The 10000-nt window shown below is 50.5% G+C and overlaps 1 protein-coding gene across 1 annotated transcript in view; it reads left to right on the plus strand.

Moving 5' to 3' along the window:
- LOC105531981 (transcription factor COE3-like) overlaps nt 1–10000 on the plus strand; it is a 123179-nt gene that overhangs the window by 91962 nt on the left and 21217 nt on the right. The gene's annotated exons all lie outside the window — the stretch shown is intronic.

The following is a 10000-nucleotide window of genomic DNA, read 5'->3' on the forward strand; positions in this document are numbered from 1 at the left end:
AATTAGCACCACTTGTTCAGGATTGCTATTGAGAAATGCTGTAAATAAACTTCAGATTGGCTGGGCATGTTGGCTCACAGCTGTGATCCCAGCACTTTGAGAGGCGGGAGAATCACTTGAGTCCAGGAGTTCAAGACCAGCCTGGGCAACACGGCAAAACCCTGTCTCTATAAAAATTTAAAAATTAGTGGGGCATGGTGGTGTATGCCTGTGGTCCTAGCTACTCAGGATGGTGAGGTGGGAGGATCACCTGAACCCGGGAAGTCAAGGCTGCAGTGAACCTTGATTGCGCCACTGGACTCCAGCCTGGGTGACAGAGCAAGACCCTGTTTCAAAACAAACAACTCACTTCAACTTAAGGCGTGTTTGCATTTTGATTTCTAATCTTAGCCAACTCCAAAGGCTGTGATATTTGAGAGATGTTTTTAATGATGGACAGTGCCTGCTGGAACCTGATGACAGTGAACGAGATGAATACTTACTATCTGTGGCCTTGACCGGCTTGTGCAGTGGCTGGGTGACTGTGGCCTGGTGTCCTGGGGTGGCCGTGAGGGCCACAGCAGGAACCTGGACTAGGGGATGGGGCTTCAACTCCTGCCATCACCACCTGAAAGATGCCCACTGGGGGACAATCCTCTTCCTCTGTCCGGAGAGTGGGTGACATGGAGGATGCTAAGCCCCCTCTGCTTTCGGAAGGTTTAAAGAGGCAATAGACATCCCTCAGCCTCTTCCCTTCTTAGGAAGGACTGAGTGAGCAAGAAGGGCAAGATATACATCCTGCCGCTGCCCACTGTACATCAGGCCCAGCGTCGCCCCAGGGTGTGCCTGGATGGGTCTTGGTGGCGGGCCAGGGCTGCTGTCCCAGAGGCGTCCAGTCGACAGCTCGGCACTCTCCATGGGGTTAGGGTGGGAGAGGCAGTGCTTGCCCCACACTAGAGGCCGCCTTCTGTGGGACCAGCACACGCAGGACCAGGCGCCCAGGAGCTGCCGGAAGACCACAGGGGAGGTGGGCACAGCAAAGAGCTGATGTCCGGACACCTCTTGGCCTGCATGTAAGACTCTGAGATGGAGAGAGGGCCGCTCCTCCAGGTTTTGGAATCCCAGTGTTTTAAAAAATAAAGACATGTCACAACGGGGTTCTAAAAATTAGGGCGCCTTTTAAACACTTATATACACTTCAACAAATAAGAACTTTTGCTGTGCAATAAAGTGCAGCGTCTGTAGGCTCCAGGTACCTGGGAGAGGCGAGACATCAGAATCCCGCCGTGGGCCGGGGGGTTCCTTTCTGGCACCTTGCCGTAGGGCTGTTTTCATGTGTGCGCTGAAGTCACACAGTGCACATTTCCACACGCTTCCTCATGCAAACTGTTGGTATGTGTACCACATGCTCCTGAGTCCCTTGGCTCATCTGGCTGTAGAGGCTGCAGGCCCTGTGCAGAGACCTGGTGTTTGCAGACAGACTGGGACCTGGGCATATGCTTACTCCTGTGGTCTCAATTTCTCCTCTGCTCTACCTGGCAAGGTTTCGGTAAGGATCAGGGATGACTTATGTATAGTGTCTAACACATGGCATAAATGGTCCTTCCTGTGGAAAGTCACTGAGGGTGAACTTCTGCTGGGTTCTGTGGGATCCTGCTCGAGTCCTGAGCTCCTTAGGAAAACGGGTATTGATTATTGCTTGTGAGCCATGGAGCAGCACCTGAGCTTCAGCGGGCACATGCCAGGGGTGGGCTCCCGTGTAGGTACCTGTGTCTGCTGCGGGGTCCTGGTTTGTGACACGAAAGTGACGTGTGTTTGCATGTGGCAAGACTGACTGCCTCCGCACAGAAGTGAATGAATAAGCCCCCTGTTCTCACACTGGACTGTCAGCCCATCCCGGATGAACGCTTTAGTGGATGCCTTCAGCGGATCCTTTCACGAGTTCAGATCTTTGCATACGTGGGCTTTTTGGTGGGGAAGTCTGCACAGCTATTGTTAGAAAGAAGATTGCGGAAAGGTCCAGTCCTTTCTTTGCACTTCGCCTGCTGTCTCCTGGGGATTCTGTCCCCAGTGCTGTAGAGAAAGGCCTTGGGCTGTGCATTTGTAGACAGACGCGGATGTGTAGGGTGGGAGGAGCTGCCTGTCACTGGTTGGCAGGTATCACATGGTGTGGCAGAGCCTGCAATGTCAGCGTTCCCTCAATTCCCAGCATGGCCGGGCCCAGCTCTTGCTGCTCTGGGGCTGGTGCGGGGAGGGGGCAGCTCTCTGCTGTCTGCAGCCTGTTCCTCTTGCCCTCCAGCCAGGTAGGATGCCTTCCTTGGCCAGGGATATCCTCTCCAGGTCTCATATCCTCCTGCTAAGGGACCAGTGGACACCTTAGTTCCAGCCCCGACCCAGCCTGTCCAAGTGCCTACCTTCTATATCTACAGGCCATATTGTGCCCCCTCTGGGGCTGACTGGGCTTCTCGGGCACAAGCTCAGGGTCCTGGCTGCCCGAAGCTTCAGGGATTTCCTCCATCAAGACATGCTCCCATGAGTGGGTGTTTGGTGACGCTCTGCCACAGCCCAGCCTTTCTTGGCTGGAGGTTAACCTATTGGCTCCCCTACACCCCAGTCATTAACAGGAATATCCATTTCAAAGGTGATGTAAGGGATACAGGCTCTACAGGCTGGGGAGCAGAGGAAAGGTAGGGTCATGACCTGTCTGACCTGGAAGCTTCTGTCTGATTTGCATTGCCCCGAAATTGATGGGGACAATGAGGTAATCACCGGGAATTGCACTCCCCCGCTGAAAACTGAGCCAGCCCCTTTGCATGTCACGACATAGGCACCGTCCCCTGGGCGTCTGGTTCCCATCAGTGTCCCCCAGCCCCGGAGGCTGCCGGGACACCCTCACATTTAACCTTCCCCGCGTGAGGCCGGCTGGGGCCGCCAGGCGGAGGACTAATGAACCTGTACTCAGGGGAGGGGCTGCCCGCCAGAGGCTGGGAGGGACTTTGCAAAAGGCCTCAATGATCTGTTTACAGTGATCTGAGAAACACCAGATTTTTCTGAACCAGACCCTATTAGTCAACCCCGAGTGGGAAGGGGAAGGCAGGCCAGGCCCCATCCATCCAGGCCCTTTTGCCTGCTGCTTTCAACTCCTATAAAGACACAATTACCTTGGGAGGCTGTGGCGGTTCAGTTGATTAGCACGGTGAATTAAAAGAATGAGTCACAAATGACATGTCCAGCGCTTCCATACTGGTTCTTTGTATTCCCATGTGCCTCACCCTGTTGTAAGAAGGTCAAAAATTAGAGAGAGAGAACAATTTTCAAGCGGCTAGCACTTAGGAGCAGAATTAACAATCACTCTGTATGTAATTGCCAGTTAATAGTAAATTGCCTTCTAGACTGTAAAATGCAATATAAACTGGTGGGCACCTAAAATTAAATTAATGAGATATTTGCTGCATTTAAAAGTGAATACTGCAAATTAATAACTGAGTGCAATGCTTGTTTTAATATTTGTCTAATAGTGTACCATTTGCTTGTTTAATAATAACTAAAATAGTCCCAGAATGTCCTACCTGAGAAACTCGCAGTATACACAAATTGAGCAGTTTCGCATTTATAATTCCACCCATAGAAACGCATCAAATGGTTAAGAGTAATAAAAGAAATTATTTTTTAATTAGAATATAAGCATTACAGTGTTATTTGATTAAGACAGATTGGAATTTGTATGCATCTAATTGAAATTATGTTACTGAGGAAACTACTTTCATAGACACGTTTTCAAGTGTGAAGCATCATGGCACAAATGCGTGTGTTACTGTTTTCTAACAATGTCCATTTGGCAGAATGGTTTCCTATTAAACAAAAGCACTGAGGCCGGTTGGGAGTGGTGGCTTGACTTCCAGCATCATTCACGGGACACTGGGGAGGTGGCTGGGTCGGTGTTTCTTACTCTTGGTTTCTTGCACCCGGATGGTTGATTGACCCACCCTCATTTTAGAGATTTCTTTTGCTCAATTAAAGAAATTATCACAAATTACTGGGAGCCAACATGTTGTTTGCGACAGACTGAACCCAGTCACTAAACAGGATATTGGCAGTCGATAGCAACCACATCCAAAGTGGACACAGGGAGCTCTTGACGGCGGAATACCTGGACTGCTCCCAGCCCCGGGATGCAGTTACTAGATGGGAACATAAAAGTGATTATTTTCTGCACAAGGACATTCATTCAGCTTCAGGCTTATGAAATCGTTACTCAACCAGTAATTGCTAACAGTTTCTGTTCTTTCTGATACAGTATTTATGGTTTACTTTTCTTCTTTTTTTAAAGTCATATGTACCTTAAAACTGGCCGTGCGTCAAGGCTGTGTCCTCCAGGGCTGTCCTGGCCCTGGGTGAGGGTTTCCCCTGTCTCCTGGTGGGTGTCCACAATTTAGCCCCACTTCACTCCCCTCGTGAAAGCACTCATGGTTCTTAAGTGCGTTAAAGATCTTTTGTGTGCGTTGAGAGGCAGTCCTGTTAGCACCACGGAGTCAATTGTGCCCTTCGACCACGCCAGCCCCGGCTTGCTGTCTCCCAGGCCAGTGCTCCTCAAACAAATTACTTGGATGCACAGAGCAAATGACGCTTAATTGCCGCCCACAAATCATACTATTTTTACTATGCTCAACTAAATGCTAACGCCTTCCTTCCATGTAAACCACATGCTTTCCTCATGGGTCCTGGAGTTTGGGGACCCTTTGGCTCAGTTCTGTTGGTGACTCTCATCATCCCCGTGACTGACCGTTCGTTCCTGTCTGCAGCAGGCCCTCCTGCAGCCACACTGGCCGTCCTGCTTCAAACCCACCAGTCAGTGGTGTTCCAGGACGTCTGCGTCCCCCCATCACCCCCAGTGAGCCCCCCTGCGAATAGACACCCTCCAGGCACCTTTGCTTTTCTATCAAGTTGGTTCTATCAGAGAATAGCTTGGGTCTGTGTTTTCAGCTCAGGCTGACTGTGGACCTGCCCAGAGTTGGGATAATCACAGGATAATGCATGATTCCAACAATACAACTTCTCCTGACACCACTTTAGCTTTTGTCCTTTGTTTAAATATGGATGGCAAAGGGTGACTTTTTTTTGCACATCAACTGGGGTGGCGTGCATCCGTGCATCAGCCCCTTCCCCTGGGAGTGAGGCCGACCGCCATCACTGGGGTCATTTCAAGGGTCCTCAGGGCCCCTTAGGCAGAGCCACAAAGGAAGGGAGGGAGGGCAGGCTCCCACTGCTGTCCTCCCCACTGCTACATCGTAGCGTCAACCCAAACCATGATCAATTAATCTGCCAGCATGCTAAGTGGGTGCTGGGGTGAGATTCGATAACACAGCCCTTTGAAGAGTGGGGCCAGGAGGGCTTCCAGGGTCACTGCTGTCCCCTCTCTTTCCTGTCTCGAAGGAGGCCAGGAGAATGAGACACACCGTTTGTGCTATTGCACAAGTAGACTATTTGTCCTAATCAGTGACACCCATTTACTAGAATTGCTTAAAATGAACTATACCTCATACAGAAATCGCACATTTAGAGAGTTCCATTCATCATCTGAAAATTGAGGGCCAGTAAACTTTTCTGCTCCTCCAGTGGGATCATAGGCATGCATCAAAATGTTAAAAATGATTGGTGAGAGGGAGCTGTCACCCATTTATCAAGGAAAAGAACATTATTTGCTAATTTCCCAACCAGGCTGGTGACAGGGTGCTTCGTCTTTAGACCCACGGTGACCAGCATGGCCTTTTTGTTATTAGTACAAGTCAAGCGCTTTTGGGCTGTTGCTAACAAGACACATTTGTCTGTCATCCGAGGGGGCTTTGGTCGGTTTCCAAGTGGCTGTGACCAAGTCTGCACCCTGCACCCCGATTGGCTGCTCTCCTCGGGGCCACGCTAACCCAGGAGGAGAAACGAGCTGATAAATCACAAAGTTTCCATGTCAAGGTGAAGGTATTGACTCTTCAGCACCAAACCTGACAAAATGTAGCAGAGAGGAGATGGCCATTCATCTTCCCCAAAGGACAAAAGGGTCATCTGGGTTTCACTTGGTAATTGTCGGGTTGAGGACAGCAGAGGCGGGCCCGGCCCTCTTCCTGTTAAGCCCCCTGAGTAGGTGGGTCCACTGGTCCCGCTCCTCACCCACCTTGCGGTGGCCCTTCTCAGGGCTGCAGGGAGGAGAGTCGGGGGTAGAGCGGGTCATGCTCCGGACTTTTGAGTTTCTGATTGAGAAGGACGTGCTTCTGAAAACAGCTTGGAGTGGGTCCAGGAGATGGTGTGGGACTGTGGGAGAAGAGAGCAGCAGACCATTTAGAACAAAATAAGTGTGATCACCTGAAGTGCAGAATAAAGCGGGGATAGTATGATGTAAAATTAAATACCACAGATCACTCTGGCCACAACTCCCACAGGTTAAACTCTGAAGACCAAGGGAGACGTCAGCACAAACGTGTTGGTAGAGGACCTGAAACAGAAGTGTGTGGTTCTTTCAGCACCAAAGAGGAGATGACATAGATCACTCTGTTGTCCCAGGAGAATAGGAACAAGAACTAAATGCTGCCTCTGTTTCTCTTTCTGGCTTAGAAGTTACCAGTGCCTCAAGCTCCCTCCCACCAGATCTCCATGGCTGGACATCGGGCCCAATGCTAGCAGCCCACGGCTGGAATCGATAGAGTATGTGTCGCTCTGGCGTGTGCCCGGCCAGCTGAGTCAGTGACAGTGCTGGGACCCGGCTGCTCGTAGTTTCATGTGAGGCTGTTTTTGGAGGGTCCTGAGACCTGTCTGTGCACAGTGGCTCTAGGCTGAGGCTTGGATTACAAAAGCCTGGCCTAAGAAAAAGGTGCTTTTCCAAAACTATCATTTCAATCACTTGGGCCTTTTTAATTTGTTGTAGAAAATTCAAAATGAGGCTGGGCATGGTGGCTCACGCCTGTAATCCCAGCACTTTGGGAGGCTGAGGCAGGTGGATCACCTGAGGTCAGGAGTTCAGGACCAGCCTGGCCAACATGGTAAAACCCCGTCTCTACTAAAAATACAAAGAAATTAGCCACGTGTGGTGGTGCATGCCTGTAGTCCCAACTACTCGGGAGGCTGAGACAGGAGAATCTCTTGAACCTGGGAGGCAGAGGCTGCAGTGAGCCGAGATTGTGCCACTGCACTCCAACCTGGGCAAGATAGAGTGAAACTCCATCTCCAAAAAAAAAAAAGCAAAATGAGTAAAACGTAACTTTCGTCTTTTAGAATGGTTTTAAAATAAAGCCACAACAACAAATAGAAGGCTGTCCATCAGCGATGTGGACTGTTCGCTACACTAAAAGGCAAAATAGAAGTTTTCAAATGCTTTTCATGAGCACATGGAGTGACTTGACTTCACAAGAAACCTGAGTGCATGCGGAGGGGCACACACTCTCGAAGGGTCATTACGGAGCGTGCAAAATTTCAAATAGAGAAGCTCCCTTTGAGATAGGAGGCCATGGCAGATTTTGGTCAGCATTGGTGCAAATCATCTTTGGAGGGAAGTTTCTTAGAGGTGCTGCGTGGCTGGGGTCATTCTTTTCTTCCTCTCCTTTCTGGATGCCACCCTCTCCCTGCACTCTTGAGATAGCCCTTTCTACGTCTTCCCAGATAGAAAGCTTACAGCCTGGCACAGTGAGCCCCGGAGCCTCTGAGGCCTGGACCCGTGCTTCAGGCATCTGAGAAAGCCTAAAGTCAGGAAATCCAGGGGGTTGGACTGGGGAGGGTGGATTCTGCCAGGTTTTTCTCCATCTTTTTACCTCTTTATCTTCTCTAGAGGAGGCCCTTGGCTGGGAATCTCCCCGCTGGCCCTTCTTGTCTCAGCCCCGGGCAGCCAGGCTGGGGTCAGTCAGATGCTTGTTGATGGCCATCCCTTCTAGCCCTAGTTCAGAAGACCCACTTGGTGTTTTTCCTAAGGAACATGCTCACACTGCAGAAACATCCCATGCAAGCTTTAGGCCTGCGGGCACTGAGCTTCCAAACAGGCACCAAGCTGAGGGCAGCGGCTCCTCCAGGGCTTTTATGATGGAAGAGCCTTCAGGATGGGTGGCATCGAGATTGCTTTACCACATGCTTGGCATCAGGCCGTGGCCTATCCCAAACTAAAGACCAAACAGGCCATAGGCTAGGGTGGTGATTGTTTCAGAAGTCCACTGAGTCTTAATACCCTGTAAGGGAGAGAAACGTGCCACTGGCAGACACCACACAGGGTACTGGGCTGCAGCTTCACATGCCCCCTGCCCAGGGAAGCTGGCGTTCGATACGTACAACCCCAATGACTGAGTTCCAGGCCATGCCCTGGCTTTGCTGTGGCACCATGATAGTGAACACCTGCCGCGTGCCTGAACCCCGTGTTCGCCAGGGGACTGCTCCCCTTCCTCACCACCCCAGATTCCACCAGCATCGGTGATTCTCCTTTCCTGCGTACTTGCAAAATGCCAACTGGCAGGAATGATCTATTGGATGAGCGTAGTGTGAACACAGTATCTTACATAAAAGTGTGGCATGCTGTGGAAACTCACCGTCAACATGGTTTGGAATCTGCGCCTGGCTCCCAGTGTTCACCCACCTGGACACAGCAGGTGATACTGAGAGATGGGGAAGCTATCGGTTCTCATAGGCGCTCACGATTAGGGTATCAGGTGGGGTGACATACCTGCCCATTCGGCAGTGGGTCCCTTGCTAAGGGGAGTGATGGTCTCCATCCTGGCAGCCTGGGGCCTGGTATCTGGATGGCTATTGGCACGTGCCTGGTGCAGAAGCCACATTTGCCATCACATTGACTCGAGGTCTTGTGGGAATGAAGCAGGACATGGAAAAGTTAATAAAATAGTCAGAATGAAGAAGGTGCTCCATCTGATGACAAGAGAAGCAGACGAGGCACTGGTGGATTTGAGAGGAAGGGCGCCTTGGGGAGGTGGTGGGGAGGGGGCCGTGGAGGCTGTACCCCTGGAGGCTGAGCAGTAGGGGTTGAGGATTTCCAGGCCAAGGAGCGCCAGCTGGGCATGGGGCTATGAGTGGGGCAGGCCAGGGCTGGGTTGGGGGCTGCTGTGGCAAGAAGGAGGTCAGATGAGGACACGATGGCCTTCTGGTCCCAGTATACCTTGGCATTTGGGAACCCCATGTGGAAATAGGACATTTTATAGGAGACACATAATCTAGCATGCTGTGTTCAAGGGCTGTGCTTTTGGGGATTCCAGTGTTTACATTAATCTTGGTGATGTCTTTAAAGCCTCTCTGCCTTAGAACATTCCTTTTCTTCTTTATACAGCCTGAAAAACCAGGAGTTAAAAATGCCTCCATGGAGATTGAAAAGGGTAATAATGTTGGGAAATCGAGTTACACTCCCTGAATGGGAATAGATTCCCCACACCAGGCCCTTCCCCCACAGCTGGGCTCTGTCTTGTTCACCTCTGTGTGGGCCCTGTGCTTTTACACAGGTACGGGACACACCTTTATTCTAAACAGCACTCCGGCCCTGGAAGATGTTTCCTTAGTGTAGACAGAGCTGGCACATATATTCTAATTCAGATGAGGAACGTTACTTTCACTCAAAACACTGTTTTTTGTTCACATATAATTCACATATCATAGAATTCACCCAAAGTATACAATTAAGTGGCTTTTCGTACATTCACAAAGTTTGGCAACCATCAGTCTAATTCAAAAACGTTTTCATCACACTAACGGGAACCTCGTGTCCACTAGCTGTTGCCCCATTCCTCCTTCCCTTGGGGAACGTCTGTCTCTGGATCTGTCCCGGTCCCCAGAAGTGACAGCCATAGAGAAGTGAGAGTGTAGAGGGAAGCACACGCCTTGGGTTTTCCTTTCCTGGCCTCCCCTAGCTCCTGGCAACCATGAATGTACCTCCCTTCCCTATGGATCTGCCTGTTCCAGATATTTCCTATAAATGGGGTCACACGTTATATATATAGTTCTTTGTATCTGGCTTCTTTCACTTTGCATGTTTTCCAGGCTCATCCCTGTT

This window comes from Mandrillus leucophaeus, unplaced genomic scaffold, assembly GCF_000951045.1.
Source record: "Mandrillus leucophaeus isolate KB7577 unplaced genomic scaffold, Mleu.le_1.0 Scaffold926, whole genome shotgun sequence".
NCBI classification, from domain to species: Eukaryota; Metazoa; Chordata; class Mammalia; order Primates; family Cercopithecidae; genus Mandrillus; species Mandrillus leucophaeus.